The sequence below is a fragment of the Myotis myotis genome, unplaced genomic scaffold, assembly GCF_014108235.1.
Source record: "Myotis myotis isolate mMyoMyo1 unplaced genomic scaffold, mMyoMyo1.p scaffold_m19_p_1, whole genome shotgun sequence".
NCBI lineage: Eukaryota > Metazoa > Chordata > Mammalia > Chiroptera > Vespertilionidae > Myotis > Myotis myotis.
In genome coordinates this window covers 201,488,721-201,507,798 of record NW_023416313.1, presented here as the reverse complement: position 1 = coordinate 201,507,798, position 19,078 = coordinate 201,488,721, and the positions used below count along the sequence as shown (strand labels likewise).

Here is a 19,078-nt window from a genome sequence, read left to right as displayed (position 1 = left end):
GGGAAAAGAAGCATTATTCTCTAACCAAGAAGAGGAGAAGATTTTGAATACTTTAAATACAACTGTCTACAAACAACAGCTGTTCTGTACCTCAAGTGGGTTCCAAACAAACCTTTATCATAGTAACTCAACTCCATATAATATGTCTGCTTTCCATTCAAATATATGTCTTAGTAGGCAGTAAAATCATATTATCTCTAGAAAACTAGAACAGTTGACTAAAATGAAGATTAAAAACCAATCCCCAAGGAAATTATAGCGTGCTTAGTTGTGAGGACGATCGGTTGTTTAACGGAATTGCATACCAAGAATGAAAGCTATTTCACGTAATGGAAAAAGATCAAGGTTTAAGAAAACACACACACAAATATTTATACTGAGAAAGAATTTTTAAGGAGGAGGCCTTCTTTAAAAAAAAAACAAAACACTACTGTATCAACTCAAGTGGGAACACAATTATTTTGGGGTAAACTAGATCTCTCTTTGTATCTCTTTCCTCTCAATTCATGAAGCAAAGAATTTTGGCAGTAAAATCTCAATCCCAATAAACTATGTGTTTTCATTCTCTTGGGAGGCCTCTAAAATTAGGCAAAATTAAGAGAAGGAATCTATTAGCGAATCCTCTCACGGGGTCAGGGTTTAGCAACTGATTTAATGTAGCAAGTGGAAACAAGCCTGTAAATGCTAAGTCAGTACAGCTTCGCCCTTTAATTTCACTGTGTTGGTAGATATCAGACGTGTTTCCCAAGTGAAATAAACTCAAGCTGAAAAATATAAGAACCACCAGGATGAAACACACAATTAAAGCATTCTTCCAAGTCAGCCTTCTCTTAGAGAGGCCTACAGCGACCCGAAAACTCAGGCACTCACTAACGCAATGAGTCCTGGATGACAATGTCAGCAGCGGGTTTCTGCTTGGCCTTCCGAGATGAGGAACTGGGCCCAGGAAGAACCCCGGGAAGCCGCAGGACGTCAGCTGGAGCAGGACCGGTGCTCCCAGCTCCAGCCGGCATGCATCCTGGGGGCACTTTTCAAAGTTTTTGCTCCTGTCAGATCTGTGTTGCGTTTGTAGCTGAAGAACACTCAGGACTAAAATCATGATAAGAGAAGGAGCAGTTGGGCCACGTGGGGATCGGCAGCCCAGGCCACGTCTTCTATTGACCTTGAGGGGTCACAGGTAGAAACGCCTGTGGTTCCCAGGTCCTCTAACTCCCTGTTGCTTGCCGGTGGCATAGTTGAATGAGTCAGTGCTACTGTATGCATTTGTAAGCAGTGCTAAAAATTGTTCCCCTGCCAAACTGCTGTGTATACGCTTTTAAAAGCAGTGGAAGGAGCAGAGGGTGTGTGACATTGACCCGGCACCCTCTCTGTGATGAGGTCTGACACAGGCCAGGGGAGCTCTGACAGGGTCAGGGCCTGCCAGTCCACATCTCCACAACATCAAAGCCAGCAGCGCAATCCAGTGAGTTAGGAGAAACGATGAAGGTCATTGGCAACACTATAGGTGGTCCTAACACCAGAAGCATGAACTCAAAACCAGCATTTTCAACCTCTGCGCCGCGGTACCCTGGTGTGCCACAAGAAGTCTTCAAACTTCCAATCACCTGACTATTTGGTCAGGGGCACTTACCTCTTTTCCCTTAAATTGTCAAATCAAAAAATGACAACAGCCAACACAACAATAGCCATCCAGTGTGAATACATTAAAATTGTACCTACTTTTTCTCAGATCAGCAAAAAGTATAATACATTTTGTGTGTACTGTAGAATTTTAGTAATTAGTTTATGTGTGCCATGAGATGAAAAAGGTTCAAAATCGCTGCTCTAAACTATGGAAAAATCTTTCCTGTCCCAGAATTTTAAGCCAGCCTGCCCCATGAGTGTACGGTCCAGAGTGATGACCTATGGCAGCCTGTTTCTGGATCTGCTAGAACACTGCCCCTGTGCTTTCTTGCTACCTGTATTCAGCAGCCGTCATGCCTGGCTGGGGACAAATGAATTGAGTTTTCGCAGCTTAACCCTCTGCACGCTCTAAGACATAAGTCCTCACATGGTGCTCATCTAAAAGTTAGCTGGGCTGCTGGGCACCCAGGGGTTCTGATTCAGTGACTTTGGAGTGTCCTGGGACTCTGCATTTTAACAAATAGCATGACTGGATCACCGGTTCTCCATCCTTTGCCCTTCACTGCTGACCTAAGATAGAGACAAGCCTCCTGACTGGGCCAGCAGGTACCTCTGTGGCCATTCTTCCAGGCTCACCCCAGTCTTCTATGCCCTAGCTGCCCACTCCTTTCAAGCCCCCCCTAGGCCAGTCCCCTCAGAGGCCACATGCCTGGGAATGGGTAGAGGCTCCCCCTCTGGAGACTTCCTAAAGCATCACTGCCTCCCAGGCCTGCAGCTCTATGCTTGAAACTAGGCTAATCTTCTTTACAACCTGCAAAACACAGAGGATTCATTTCCCTCCCTTTCTTGGGCAATAAAACTTATTTACCTTGAGTAACCTGGACTTGTAAAACACATAGGCCTATTCACTGAAATTTCTTGAGATCAGCTTCTTCCTCAGCCCAGAAACACAAAGAGATAACCATTCTGTCTTGGGGCCTTCGGGTGCTGCTAACGGAAAACTCAGTCAACAGTGAAGAGAATTCTTGGCCCTGTCACTGGAGGGTCCAGAGCCAGGTCAGGCTTCAGGCCTGGCTCCATTAAGTGTCTTTGCATCTGCCTCTCTGTTTTGTTTGCAGTCTCTCTGCTTGGCCTTTCATCCCGCAAGCAGCACCCAAGTCCCCATCTGCATACCGGTGAAGGAGGAAGTGGGGCCTGCATAGCATTCTGGGCAAAATAGGCCTTGGATTCATCCTGATTAGACCATTCTGTCACATGCCTGTCCCTGGACCAATGACTGCAGGCAAGCTGACTAACTAATCCCACCCTGCAGCTGGGGGTGCCATGGAAGTCCCCCAATAACACAGGCTGTATGCGGTGGGGTGGACACGGGGTCCCCTTGGGATAGGGCAGGGAGGAATGCAGTCATACAACAACGGCTGAAACAGCTACTTCCGGCCAAAGTGACCTAGCAGTGGCCGGCAAACTGCGGCTCGCGAGCCACATGCGGCTCTTTGGCCACTTGAGTGTGGCTCTTCCACAAAATACCGACTTCTGCACATGGGCCACAAAGTTTCAATCGCACTGTACGTGCGCGCCCACACGTGGTATTTTGTAGAAGAGCCACACTCAAGGGGCCAAAGAGCCACATGTGGCTCGAGAGCCGCAGTTTGCCGACCACGGACCTAGGGGATTCACAGGCATCTCTCTGACTAAAGCAGCATAAATCAGGAACAAGATCAGCGTGTAGTGGTTAGTGGGCTGCACACGGATGCAGATGAAGGCGACAGGACGGGTAATGGGAAGGGCGGGCTTTCATCCAGTGGGGAGAGGCTTTTCCTGGCACACATTTCTCTCCTCCACCTTAAACCTTGAAGTTTTCCCCAGATAAAAACCCTCTTCGCCGTTTAATTGCTCCTATTCCTGAAGTAACTCTGTATCCATTTTAAAAATCTGACAGATACCTACCCTTAAGGGTGCGGTGCCTATTTCCTCTGTGAGCATAAAAATACACTCAAGAAGAACAAATAGAAGTAAACCATTTAACCATGAGAACAATAGTGTGTATATCTACTTTTTTTTTTTCTGTGAAGAAATTGGTATCACATTTTGTGTGTGTGTGTCTTTCTAAATACACTTGTTTTTATAACTTTGGGGGGATTAAGAACCCAGAAACAAAAAGGATTGGTTCTTTTAAGAGAAACCAACTAATATAATGCAAGACACATTCTGTCAGCCAGGGCTGAAGTAAGTTAAGGCTCAAAGCCATGCTAGAAGGGAATAAAAAATAAGACTCAATAGGGCTTCCAGAGACTCTAAGTAGAAAACAAGCTCCCCGAGGTCCATGAAGGATCTCTGAGAAGAGGAAAGATAAGACAATCGACTCTTGGAGTTGGTTCCTTAGTGCTGGTTCCCCGGAATCCATTCCATCCCAGGTGTAGCCCATGCGGATGGTAGAAACCCTGTTCCCATTGCCAGGACCGATGCAGGAAAGGATGGAAAATGAACCATGGCCGACAAAGATGCTTTCCTCACTTTCCTGAAGAGACACACGAATGGACAATTTCCCTTCTTCCACTGGGCATTGTCTTGGCTCCTGATGCCTAGAACTTGGCAGTCAGCTGAGCTGCGGACCAACCCCACCCACAGGGGGGAGCGGAATAGGAGCAGCTCAGAGGAGCAAAGCGGGGGTGTGCGCCACCAGGAGCCTCCTCTGACTCTGTGCTTCCTGCTACCCAAGGTAGTAGAGTGCCCCTCTGTTAAGACAGTAGGAGTCAGGACTTTGAATTACCTGCAGCAGAAAACTTCCTAACAGGCACAGTGGGTTTTTGGCAACCATAAGTTTCCTAACAGTTAAGTTCAACTAGGTTAATTAGATAATCCATTTTAATTACTGGTGTAGGATGTTGTAGGATGTTCTGGCCTGAAAATTACTGAATACGTGACTAACAGGCTTTAAACAATAAGACTATTTCTTTATCTTGCTTAATAAATAATAAATGGGGAGGTAAGCACTTTCAGGCTATCTCCCTAGTTAGACTCCAAATCTGCCATCGTTAGAGGTAGGTAGTCGTGGAATTTATTCTCACACATCTCCGCTTTTTTCAGCAAAGAAACTTGTTCCTAGCAGCCTGATTAGCACGATTTCCCCCAAGTCTCATTGGCCAGAACTGGGCCAGTTACACGGTCATCCTCCCTCCCAGCACTTGGGTGGTAAATCATTACAAACCCTTTTGCTGGGCAGGAGGTTAGTGGAGGTGGTCTGTGCCCTCCTCCAGAGAAAGCACCCATATTCCAAGTTCTTGACTCGTTAAATGGGTCGTTAGACATCAGTTCAGTCCTTGAAATACTTGGAAATCTACCTGGATTTGATTGTATCTTCAGTTCATGTTGTTCTTTTTTAAAAATACCTAAGGTACATTCTCAGAATTAAAAAACAATGTTTCTGGTCTTGTTCTATGACTGGACCTTCCCAGAGATCTGGTCCAGAACATTTTTTGGTGCAATATTTTTTTTTCATAGAATTGGTAAAGGGAGGACAGAAAGTAACACTAAATAAGCATCTATTATATGCCAAATGCTGTATGTGCTACTTGCCCTTTTTTATTACATTCAAGGAACAGGGGAGGCAGCCTAATAGGGAGGATTTGTGCATGCATTCACAAACTCTCAATCTCCCCAACACTGTTTCCTTATTCCTAAAATAGGGATAAATAATAATATCTACCTCACAGCATTGTTATTAGAACTAAGTGATATAATCCAAGCACAATGCTTAGCAGGTAGTCAGTGCTCAGAGAATGATTGACACCCCTGAGGTTGGTATCATTATCATGGTGGTGAACTGTATCTGGTGGCTCACAAGAGCTGGCATCTAGATGTGCAGAATTTTGCAGGCTGGCTGTTAAACGGTTGTTAGCTTGGTGGGAATATTTATACCATGAAAATCAGCAAGTATCACAAAGTGGAGCTTTTCTTCTTCCTAGAGAGCCCGTTGCAGAACACTTACCAGCATACCACCGATGAGCAACATTGAATAGATGAGATCCAAAGAGGCTGAGTAACTGACCCAGCAAATCAAGAGCAGAAATGGGAGGTGAACTCAAATTTTTATCATTTTAAACCTCAGCTCTCTCTACTCATTTGTAAATCTATATGTAAAATGTTGTACAATTTTCATAGCAATTCATTCTTTTACTTAGCTAGTTATTGAGTACCTGTGTTTGTACAGAGCACTGTTCTAGAGACTGCAAGGTGTACATACAAAAAAAAGAAAAATGCCACAATGCTCAAGTCTACCTTTAAGGAGCGCTCAGCGTCACAGAAAACCTCTAGGTCATTTGCATTCAACCCCCTTGTCAGCCACTGCGCTAGGTAAGTGCTACCACCCAAGGGCTCTCTCTACTCAAGACTGGACAAAGCTAGGAGGTTGATGAGCTGTCATGGAGTCCACTGCACCTCACCCTTAGTCCAGCCCAGGAATTTCCTTTCTCCCTCCAGACATGTCCAGGTCAGAGGGTAAGCCCATCATTAAGAAATACACTTACCATCTGTTAAGATATGACCCTCTCCTTGGCTTATTTGCATTTTCGGAGAATAATCTTCATGGGAGCAAAGCCCGTGTGATGAAATAACCTGATTGAGAAGTTACCTGTCCGTTGGCCATCACAAACCACATAGGTTCTTTCTTCTTCCTTCCCACTTCTCCACCCAAAGGTAGAACGATTCCTGAGGTTTCCCAAACTTTTAGTCATTCTGACACTACCCTTTTATTTTTCCTATGCTCTATCACCTGTTTTCTTTAATAAATACTTTTTCTTTACATCAACCCACTTATTTTTTTTTTTTGCTTAAAGAAATCATTTTCAAAGAAAATGTCATGTCAGTGCCTTAAACAGAAAACCATAATGACTTGTCAGAGATAATGACAGCCATAAAATAAATATGTAACTATTAAAATAGTTTTTTTACCTCCAGTAATCTCCCAGGCCACTAGTAGTACCTGCTCTAAGATGGGCTTTCTCTCCTCCCAGGAGGTGAATTGGCATTTAAAATACTCTGACCAAAAATGTTGACTCTAAGAGTGGTTGCTCCAAGTTGATCTTTCTCAATTTGCAAGAAAGAATTATAAAGTAAGGGTTTTTTTAGTTCATTTTAATTAACTCAAAATGCTTTCTTATTCCTGGTTTTCTCCATGCTGGCCTCTTTTTTAGAAAAAAATCTTTATTTGTACCTCTTTCTCATCAGTAGACCTCAGTTCCATCATATGCACTCCATCCTCAGGCTCGTCACTAGCCCCCACCCTCGGTTGTTCAGTTTCAGGGTTTCCTTCCATCTTGACTCTCCCCACACTGTTGACATTACAACTCTCCTCATTTATAGGGAACACGATTATTCTCCAGCAAACTCTGAACACAACAGCAACTGAAAGTAGATCCTATTTTTTTTTTTTTTTTTTGGCCTGGATGACACTGCTGCTGACCTGTTGGGGGTAGGTGCACCACTAGCACAGACATCTTCTCCTCAGTCCTGGGGGCAATGGATCTCAAAGAACTGCACCTGAATGAACAGGTGTTGCAAGTCTGCCTAAACCTCAAACAATTAGTATACCCTGTTGATGCAAGGGTGGGCTGCCTGTGTGATATTTCTAGCCTACTTATCTCTAACCCCAGTCATTTTACCAGTGAAGATTGTTATGTGATCCAATGGGAATCCCAATTTTGACTGAAGATGAATGTTTTGTCCATTCAATGGGCCCTGGCAAGTGGGAATGGAGAAGCAATTTAATAAGCTTTAGAAAAAAATATAGAGCTGTGATGTTCTTGAATTGGAGTGTTGCAAAGCAAAGTAATACCTTTTAGTCTCATAGGAATTAAGCCACTGGGGCCAGAAGACAAGCAGTGATCTTGGCAATTTTGCAGAGAAATCTCTACTGGATGCTCTGTCTCAATGCAAAGCAGCCACACACTCTGCCCATTTATAAGCTAAATGTGCTGATGACTCTGCTTTTTACATCTTGTACTTTTCTGGAGACATAAATATTTACATTGGTGGAGACATTTACAAAACACTTTCACATATCTATTCTCTTTGAGACCTCAGATCAGGCCAGGGCTGGCAATATATCTTATAGACAAAGAGATGAGACTCAGGGATGTTGGGAAGTCAAACAAGGTCATACCAACAGAGCTGGGGGAAAATTCAGGTGTCACTGCTCTATACCCTGTCACTTCGCCGTGCAGGCCCCAGGAATACAGTTCCAAAAGGAATTCTTGTTTGCCCAAGTTGCATCCTTCCTCTTGGGTTCCCACGCTGAGGATGGCACCACTACCCAATCACCTAAACTCAAAACTGTGGCATCTCCTTAGACATCTTCCACTCTCTCATTATCATATCCTTTTCTGAAAAAAATATTGTTTTTTGAGAGAGAGAGAAAGAAATTTGTTGTTCTACCTATTGATGCACTCATTGTTGCTTCCTGTATGTGCCTCGAACCAGAGATGGAACCCACAACCTTGGTGTATCAGGAGGATGCTCTAACCAACTGAGCTACCTAGCCAGGGCCATCATATCCTTTTTAACCTCTCAAATCTGTCCCTTGTCTCTGTACCCACTGCTGCTGTCCTCATCACTTCTCACCAGGACTCTTGCAACAGTATATCAACAGGTCTCTTTGCCAGTAGTTTGGGAACCCCTCTGAACCCAATTAGCCACTACCCAGGTCTGAACATATCACCCCCTTGGTTAAAAGTCTTCAATATCTCCTTCCGAAATACACAGGAATTCAATCTTTCTCTCTCCCTCTCCATCTATCTCTTCCTCCCTCTCCCTCTCCCTCTCCTTCTATCTCTCCATCTCCTTCTCCTTCTCCCTCCCCCTCTCTCCTTCTCTCTCTCTCTCTCTCTCTCTCTCTCTCTCTCTCTCTCTCTCTCTCTCACACACACACACACACACACACACACACAGAGCTAACTAGATGGTCCACCCTTAATAAATTGCATTCACTTTTCTGAATATGCCAGATAATTTTGCCTCTTTATTCTCCTTGGAAGAGCATTCCCTCCTACACTAACCAATACTGTTTATAAGTGAAGATCTGACTTGAGGGTTACATCTTCAAGGAAGCGTTGCCTGATTTTCCAATAGAGCTGACATTCTCCCTCCTGTGGTCACATTGTGTCCTGGTCACACTTCTGCTTTGGGTCCTGTGATGCCTTTCCATGCTCACTTATTTACTTGTTATCTCCTGCACAGAGAGCTCCCGGAGAGTAAAGAACTCTCTTAATTATCTTTGTATATCCAGTGTCTAGCATGGGATAAACACAGTGTAGATTGATTAATTAATTTCTATAGTAATTAATGTGTGGGCCATCACAAAGCATGAAGGTCATTTCCCCTTCCTTCTTACTTTTCCACCCAAATATAGTAGTGATTACTCACCAATAATTTTCAAGCCAGAATTCTTCTCTGTTAGATGAGGTTAAAGAAACCCAAGAGACACTCAGAAATTTATTCAGTAAATTTGCCCAGTAAATGAATAACTCTGTTTTTTCAAGGAAAAAATAATAGCCCATGAATCACTAATCTCTCAACTCTTTATACTTGACCTTTACCCAAGAGCTGCCAACCTTAAGGATTTTCTTGACCTAGAAGTCAAGGGTAACTTGCCTACCCAATCATGTACTTTCTCAATTTATTCTTTCTTACTTAGGTTAGTGTTTTTCTTTCCATAGTAAATTATTAATTCTAGCCGAAGAGAACAGCATGCATACACTGTGTACAAGGAGCAACAAGGATGTTGATCTGGCCATACTTGAGGTTTTATTTTAGGAAGACATGAGAAATAAACCTAGGTAGGAGAGGCCAGATGTGAACAATAATACCTTAGCACTTCAAGGGAGCTTAGAAATCAGTTTGGCCAGTTTCTCAGGGTGGGGTCTACATATCAATGTGGTAGAGTGTAGTTTCAGTTTATGTATATATGTAGAAAATCTTTTAATTTTAATTATGCACTTATTTATGTGTATTAGAAAAAGTCAATATCATATCTGCCCCATGATTTCCTATATATTATAGACAAGACTTTTTTTTTTAAAGGACTCAAATAAACAAATGAGTCAATTTAGGGGGAAAATGTTAAGGAAGTAATTATATAAATGAGAAGTCCACATGGCAAATATAATGAAGGTGATACCCAAACGACTGAAGCTGGAGAAATGCCCAGCTAATACAACACCTCTTCATGTGTCCAGCAAGGGAATTAAGACCCAGAGAAGCTAAATAACATGCCCCAGGTCCACAGCACATGGAGGGCCTGGAATGCCAACGTGATGATCAGCTCAGCAAAAATTCAGGCACTGACTATTCTGTGCAATTTCAACTTAATGAATTATAAAAAAAAGTCTTTATTGTTGTTAAATGAAAATATTAAAAAATAATTTTAACTCCAGGAACCACTTGAACGCAGAGAGGAAGGTAGAAAAGAGGAGGAAACCCTAACTACATCACCATGGCCAATCCCACAGTAGCCACTCCCTACTGCTCCTACTTCAGAGACAATGGAAAACTCCAGCTTTGGAAACTCTTGCTAAAGACATCAAGACATCCTGAAATGATCAGTCATTCTGCGCTGTTCTCACTGTTCCACTTCATCATCCTTGAAGTTTTGTCGGCTGGGATTTTTGCTGTCTTGGCAAACATGATGATGATGTCAAACTAATGTTTCCTGAATTTTTGCAGGGAGACTTCCATGGGGGGGCTATTGTCAATTACCTGGAAAAGGAGAAGTTTGCAGACATTAGAAATGAGGACTGTGTGGGGAGAGCCTCTGGGTTTTAATGAGAGGATTCAAGTGAGAATGTTGGCTATTTCCTAGAGCTTGCTAAAAATAACCCGGGTGCCTGCTTCCTTCCCTCCCACTGCATTTTCAGTGCCTGCTCATGCTGAAGATGCAGGGGGGCTGGCAAACACTCCCCGGGATCCAGCACCAGAGCTGTTTGTTCAGACCAATGTAATTCAGCTTTGACCTGCTCTCTTATGCACCAGTGGGCATGCTACCTCCAGGCTCCTGTTAGATTTACACTTGAGAAAGCTTGACGGTGATAAGAGAGGCACACACACCAAGCCTTGTTGATTTTGCCTCTTAAATCTCTCTTCCCATTGCTTAGCCTGAGCAGCGATCATCATTTCTTGCCTTGGCTACTAATGACCCTCCTATCTCCTCTTTCTACCCCTTTCCACCAAGCCCTAATCACACTGTAGCCAGAACAATCTTTGTCCAACACAAATCTGAACATATTCTGCACCACTGCCCTCACCACCACCACCACCAATTAAAACGATTCATTGGCTTCCCATTGCTTGTATGATAAAGACTAGAATCCTCAGCATGGTCTACAAGCAAGGTCCTCCCTGATCTGTGCCCTAGAACACCCCAGCTTCACCCTCTCCCCCCTTCACGCTCCCTACTCCAATCCACTACCCTCACTCCAGTGCCTCTGCCCACCAGTCCCCCACCAGCTTACTCCCTGTCCTCCCTTCTTTATCTACCTAATTAATTCTTCCTCATCAGTCGGCTCTCAACCCACTCATCACTTTTTTAGTAAAGCTTTTCCTGACCCCTCAGACTAAGTCAAATCCTCTCACAAATTGCCTCTCATCAGAGCATTTAGCACTGCTCCATTCGCACAATTATTTAATAATTAATTACTAGCATTAACCCTCCCAACAGTAGTTCCACGAAGACAGGAACCCCATTTGTTTGCTCAACTTTGTGTCCTCCACATCTAATACCATGCACGGCACATACAGGACACTCGATACTTGTTAGAGGATATAAGTGTGAATCCCCTAAGGGACCCAAGGCTCCCTCTCTTGCAGAGGGCCTTCCTTAGAGAAATGGAAGTGTTACCGCATCTAACCATAGCACCTGCTCTGCCCCACCTGGCCAGTGAAGTCCCTGGATTCCCATCCCTTCACCTCCTCACCTCAGTCCTTTTGATGGGAAATTTTCTCTATACACCAGTTTGAGGGGTTTTCCCCTGAATTTCCCTAAAGTGCTGGGAATACATTAGTATTATGCTTTTCAGCATAAGCAGGTATGACTTCTGCCTGGATCTTCTGTAGGGAAAGGTCCCTAAATAAACCACATTACCTCATTCAATTTCTCTTTTCTCTCTTTTTTTAAAAGATTTAGAGAGAGAGAGAGAGAGAGAGAGAGAGAGAGAGAGAACCAATGTGAGAGTGAAACATCAATGGGCTGCCTTCTGCACAACCCCTACCAAGGATCAAGCCTAAAACCCAGGCATGTACTTAACAACCAAAATTAGGTACTAAATTTTGTTTGTTAAGTGAGAGAAAAACCTACCCACCGGGAATTGAACCAGCAACCCCCAGAGTGCATGGGACGACGCCCAATCAAATGAGCGACATCAGGCAGGGCTCAATTTCTCTTTTCTAATGGAAGATCTCATATATCATTTTCCTCATTAAGTTAAAAATACATATCTTTTAACATCTCAATGCAGATGAAGTCTTAGATTCTCACTTGTATTGTGCAGGAGATTTAGGGAAAGAAGGGCAGAGGGAGAACTAATGGTGTGAGAGAGGTGACTCAAAGGTTTCTACATTAAGAAATCTGTCTCTTGTCCTGGCTGGTTTGGCTCAGTGGACAGAGCGTTGGCCTGAGGGTCCCAGGTTCGATTCCAGTCAAGGGCACATGCCTCGGTTGCGGGCTCGATCCCTACTAGGGGGCGTGCAGGAAGCAGCCGATCAATGATTCTCTCTCATCACTGATATTTCTATCTCTCTTTTCCTCTCCTTTCCTCTCTGAAATCAATAAAAATATATATTTTTTAAAAATAAATCTATCTCTTGGGGAGAGGAGAAAGGAGAGACAGGGAAGGTGAAACTATGGCGGCTTCTCCAGGGCAACGGAAGGCTAAGAAAAGCTGATGCAAATGATGAGATTACCTTCCACACCTCTCTGCCCCACCTATATCTCCCTGACCTGCAATGGATCAGTCCTGTGGTTTAGGAGGTGGGCTTGGGCCCAGAGTGAAAACAGTGCCCCTGATAGCTCCCCCACCCCCACCAGCACCACCAGCACCCTGCTTACCACCTTTCCTGGAGGAGCTGCATTCAGCATCTGGTGCTTTGGAAATCCACCCAGCCTGTGATGAGGGAGCTGTTATTGGCACATTCTTGAATTGTATCTGGTGTTTTTATATGGCGATGATTGGGAGGATATGCAGAAGTCCAAGAGAAGTCTGTAAACGCTGGGAAACTTATCTGCTTGCTCTGTGACAGCTGGGCCAGCTTCCACATGCCAAATGTTTGGGCAGGGTCAGATCAAGGCTGCAGATGGTTGCTGGCAGGGAGCTACTATTTTGGGGGCACGGGTCATGGGAAAGGCTTACAGTTCAAAGGTGGCTTCTACGCCTATCCCATAGCTTTCCCTTCAGCTTCATTTTTCACAGTCATCAACAGTCCCATCAAATTTGAGGACGTTATTGTATATTTTTGTTCAAAGACCCTGATAAGGCGCTGCCATAGAAGCCCACAGGCTAAATGGGCTCACCTTACAGAAGGGGCGGACAGCCTCAGACCTCTCCCAGAGGAGGAAAAAAATGGGGCTGAGGGAGTGCTTTATTAGGAATGGAAAGCCAGCCCAGAAGATATCGCCAGCATTTGGGTTTTTTCACATCAACATTATTTACAGGGAATTGGATTTTTAAAAAAAGATAATATTGGAGTCATTCTTAGCTTTAGAAGAGAATTCGTCACAGGATGAATGTTCCTACTACATTTAAAATGTATTGTAATTAATAAAAGTATGTCTACATATTTTTAGTAACATTTCTATTGCGTATGCCCCATGCAAATTCCATAGGACCCCCTGTCATAAACGCTAAAGGCTTTAGACTTGGTTGAATGCATTTCCACCAGATTGTACTCACCACCAGTGACTAATGATCATTTAAAAGAGAAATTTCAATAGCCTTTAAAAAGATAGAGCCTTTATATTATATGCTAAGCCTCTGGTTGTTCCTTCAAGAAAATTATTGTTTTTTAATGAGCATTACTCATGTGAAAGGAGTCCTCCCTTTCTATAAATGTTCTTTTTCAAAACCCAACAATAGATGGATGAGACCAGCAGCAGGTGTCACACTATTTCCCAACTGTCTTCCTTCCCAGCCCTGCTAGGCACTTCATAGTGTATGTGATTCAAACTTTAACAATGAAGTGAATAAATTTTATAATCATCATGATATAGAGGAGGAAATTGCAGCTTTGAGAGATTAAACACTTTGATAAGTCCTCTTGACTCCCAAGATTCAAACCTGATTCTTCCTTGTTCCAGAACCTATACTCTTTCCACTTCACTAATGCTGCCTTTTACTGGAAGATAATGAGTGTATTCATTCATTCATTCATTCATTCATCTAATGAATATGTGCCTGGCACCATGGTGGGCAGGGTAGATACATCCTTTGGCCCTCACAGATTATGGTAACTGAGTGGGATGACAGAGGCAATAAACAAAGCAGCAAAGAAATAAATATATAATTATGAATGGTAATACGTGCAGTGAGGGAAATGAACAGGGTGTGGAGTGCAGAGATGTAGGGAGCTTACCTAATCCAATCTAACCCTTCCCAGGTATGAGGTATCAAGAAGATTATCTTTTCCTAAGAGCCGCCACTCCTTAGCGGTAGATGAAGCAGTAAGCCTCCTACCAGGTACTGTTCATAATAAAAGTCAGGTCAGACCAATTTCTGCTACACATGCTGAGAAAGAAAATTGTCCATGAACTGAGGCTGAACTTTGTGGTCTGACATGATTAGCCGCCCCTTTGGAAAGATAATTATCACTCCTGATAAGTCAGATAAGCTATTTTCTGATCTATGTCAATGAGCTCAAGAGTTCTTTCTAGAAAATTTACTGTGCTGGGTCTTCTGTTGGCCTTCAGCTCTACTCCACACCTTCCTCCACCCTCCCAACCCGGAAGCTGGCCTGTATGGGCTCCCTGGCCTTCCAACTCAGGTTGGTTTTGACCAGTGAGAATCCCAGCAGGAGACTAGATGGCAGAGGGCAGGAGGAGAGTGAGTTTGGATATAAACACCTGATTCTCTTCCTGCAGAGATGCCAAGGGCTGGCTATCCCCCTCCACTGAAGGTCTCCACGCCTGGCAGAGGCCACCTTCTCTGCAGCTCCCTCCTACAGGCTGAGTAGCATTCCCTCCCCTTACCCCTTCAGGCCTAGCAGTAGTAATTCTCCATTGTTGCCAGCCCTGAGGACTGCACTATCCCTTATTAATACCCCCAAGCCCCACACCCACCATAACAGCCTCTACTCTACTGTTTCCACATCACCCTTATGAGCGAGTCATTTGCTTTCTACCAAGACCTCAAGTAACTTATCTACCAGCTACTGTCAACCTCAGAAGTTGTCTAGGAACCTATGACCAGTCTCCCAGGATGTCTAATGATCTTTATCTAAACATTCTTTTTTTAAAATAAGTACAATCTCAGTAATTATCTAAATGTTTTTCCTACAAAATATGTATCAAGTAAAAAAAAAAAAATGTGTTAGTGTGCTCATAAGCCCCTTCCCTGGCAGCAAGTTTGAAAAATACCTGTGATATATGTTTGCCGTTCATTTGCCTGAGAAGTTACTTTAACAGTATAAACACAAAAAGAGTCATACATTCTATTCCATAAACTCGATGAAGTCCTGGTTTTCTGTCCTTTTGGGTACTAGGATAGCATCTTTCCTGAAAAGTTCACTCAAAGCCAATGCGGTAGCATTCTAGCCGCAGATTCAGCTGCCAAATCAAAGCAGGGTCACAGAAATTCTCCAGTCAGCATCTGAGCACAAGGCAAGTCTGGAATCAAAAGCCTAGAGAGGAATATCAGCCCTGCTAGATCCTTGTACTCTACTTAGAGAGAGGGGGAAGCGCCCAAACAAAATATCTGGCAAGTCTGCACATTTGAAGACCTAATTTTAACACCTAGCAAGTCCACACATCAGTGACCAAATTCAAACATCCATTATATTGAGCTAAGCGTCTAGTGTGGATCAGAAGGAAGGAATGCCGCAGTCCCTCTACTAAAAGCTGTCTCTAGAGTGTGGACTTTTAGGGCTTTCAAATGCTAGCTAACCATCCCTTTGATGTGCAATTTCTGATTAGAGTACTTCAAATATTCATTAACTGCCTCTAAAGTGTAGATAAAAGCCAACTAATACAGATGTTATGGTGTCTACATGGAAGTGTTTTAAAGTAAATCATAAACAATGTAAGAAATACACTGAGTGGCCAGATTATTATGGCCGGCCAAATTATTATGACCACCCCACCAGTACTTCATTGGGCCACCTTTTGCCTTCAATACTGCGGCGATTCTTCTTGGCATTGACTCCACGAGGTATTGAAAGGTGATGCGAGGAATCTGACACCATGCCTTATGAATAGCACTGTCCAGTTCTGTGAGATTTGATAGTTGTGGAACCAGCTGCCTGATGGCTCTTTTAACTTCGTCCCACAAATGCTCAATTGGATTGAGATCTGGTAATTGTGGGGGCCACCTAAGCAAGGTAAACTCTCCCTCATGTTCTTGAAACCACTCCTGCACAATACGAGCACCGTGGCATGGTGCATTGTCTTGTTGGAAGAAGCCATCTCCATTGGGATACGCCATCAACATGATAGGATGAACTTGATCAGCAACGACACTTAGGTATGTTGTGTTATTCAGACATTTGTAATGATCTGGCCCTCCAGCAACTTCAGCACGAAATTATAGCTAATTTGCCTACAAATGTCAGGTGGTCATAATAATCTGGCCACTCAGTGTAAATACCATTGGGCAAAACACTGCCATCCATAAGGCTGGCTCTGGTTACTTATTCATCTGTTCAAAACAATCATCTTGTTACCTTATTCCTATAAGACAAAACTGCGTACAAAACATTAATACAAAATCACACGAAAAGCCACAAAATGCCATTGTATTATAGAAACCATATTACATTTGTAAATCCCTAACAATCCATTGTCTCACATGCATTACATATTTAATCTCTAAGAGAGCATTCCTAGTTTATTAAATGACCCCATTGCCATCTCAGTGGCAATGCTGTCCCTTCTAAATTTACCATTTCCTTTTGCTCCCAATAATTTAAATTGTTTTCAAATCAAAGTCCTCACCCTCTCAGGTTCTACTGTGACATTTGCTCTTCACTGACATCATCCATCCTCAGAACTTCCTCCCAAGAGAAGAAACCATTCTTGCATCCTGACTCAAGTAAGGAGAAGTAGGTGGGACTTAACCTGAAAATCTCAGGTTCATTCATTATTAATTAGCTAATTCAAGCATAGCTCTCAGGCTGACTTGAGAAGACAGAAAAGGAAAATTTAAGGTGATTGTACAAAGGCTATAACCATCTGACTGAAGAATATTGGCAATTACCCAGTTTTTAAAACTGGGAAGAATCTGTTTTTATGAGGCTTATTAATGGCTAATTGCTTGAAAATGTTAGAACACAATTTCTCAGGTATTCAACTAGCTCCCAGTAGCTTTTTCCTTTCTAATGTGGATCCAACCAATTACAATTGTTTCCAGTGGACTGTCCATGCTATGTTATGATGAAGAAATTTCATTGTTTTGTTTGAAATAGAAGGGCAACTAGATGCTATTAAGATGAGGAACACAGATTGTTTACTAAAATGATGTATATTATAAGACTCCTGTGTCATATAGTAAGATGAAAGATAGTTGAAAGAATGAGCCATTATATTAAAATCTCTGCTTTGTAATAAATTTAAAAATAACATTTTATGACAGCCATTCTACTTGCAGGTTAGAAATCCATTAACTGGTTAGAAACAAATCAGCTAGAAAGTTTTTAAAAACGAAGGAGAGATGCCGAAGGTGATTTGTCCAAATAGAAAGAAAAGGAAGACAGATATGACAAGGAGGTGCTGGGGAGAAGCTGGAGCGGACGACTACGTGGAAATCAGGATGTTCAGAGTTAGTCATGAACTTGATAAGCACCCACAGAAAGGTGCTCAGAGAGGTCTTAGGGATGCTGAATAGAACTGTGGCCGCTTGCTTGTTTTTTGTTTGTCAATGGCTGCAATTTTTTGATATCCCGCCCATCAGGAGTCGGGGTCTCTGCCTCCTTCCGATGAGTGTGACTGGAACTGGAACTGCTTCAACCAATACAGTCACATATAACTTCTGAGGCTGGGTTGGTTTTTTGGGATGTTTGCTCCGGGGGAAGCCAGCTGCCATGTCAGAAGTCTGACTGCTACTCTCACGACTGCCCTGCTGGAGAGACCATGTGTAGACACTCCTGTCAGCCAATAGGCAGCCCTAGCTGCCAGCCGTGTGTTAAGCCACCTTGGACATCCAGCCCAGTCGAACCTTTGGATGACTACCGCCGCTGTAGCCATCTGCCTGTAATTATGCGAGAAACACCAAGTGAGAGCTACCCATCTGAGACCCTCTGAATTTCTGTATCTGGGATCATTTGTCTTATAACAGTGGTAACCAGAACAGGGACTGATTCATTGACCTGTAGGAGATCTGGGTGCAAATTTTACAAACTAGAATATTCTGTGAATTGCATCAGACAAACTTAAAAAAAAAATAATAAGCGAGCTGTTTTCTGGTTCTGCAGACTGTCCTAAGACTGTGGAGCCTTCTTATCTTTCCAGATCTAGAAAAGTGCCCCTCCCCACCAGACAACAAATCAAACTGAAGTAAATTACTCCTTACCTCTGGAATCTGTGTTCTCACATTTTATTTTACCAGCAGCACCACTGAGGACTAAATTGTTTTCTCAAGGTAGATTTGAGATGTAAAGACAAAAATTTTAGTTTAAATTTATTTTTAAACCCAAGTTGAATCGAATCCTCCTTAGTTGCTCCTGAACTAAACCTCTTTCACTAATAACAGGTTTTTTTGTGTGAGTATGTTTTCAATATGTGTTTATTGATTTTAGAGAGAGAGGAAGAGAAGAGGGAGAGATACAGACATTGGTGAGAGAGAAACATCAACATTGATAAGCTGCCTCCTGCATACCCCCCTGGTGGGGATCAAGCCCACAACTCGGGCATGTGCCCTGATTGGGAATCGAATCCATGACCTCAAGGTGCATGGGACAATACTCAACCACTGAGCCACATTGGATGGGCATTAATGACAGTTTTATTCTTAAAGGTTTCACTGGCTCTGAATCAACTTCTGTTGTGACTCATGTGGTGTGTGGGTAGCAGCTGAAGACTTTCTGGAAGGGTAAGTTACTACAAGGAAAACATCTCAAATAATTTTGAAAAATAAGTTGTAGCAGTTATAAAATATCCATGGCACAACCTGCAGACAACCCCAGAATTAACTGCACTGAGGACTAGCAGTGGACACTGGAACCTAATATTTTATAGAGTAGGTTAGCACAAAGGTCTTCTGCTCAC

General features: G+C 43.0%; 1 long non-coding RNA gene across 1 annotated transcript; it reads right to left on the bottom strand.

The window, feature by feature from the left end:
• Window positions 1–9,400: 9,400 nt before the first annotated feature.
• Window positions 9,401–12,905, bottom strand: LOC118664830. The gene is made up of 2 exons (XR_004970422.1): window positions 12,719–12,905; window positions 9,401–10,374 (listed from the first exon to the last, which is right to left on the bottom strand). It is a non-coding gene; the product is annotated as an uncharacterized LOC118664830 (long non-coding RNA).
• Window positions 12,906–19,078: the final 6,173 nt, after the last annotated feature.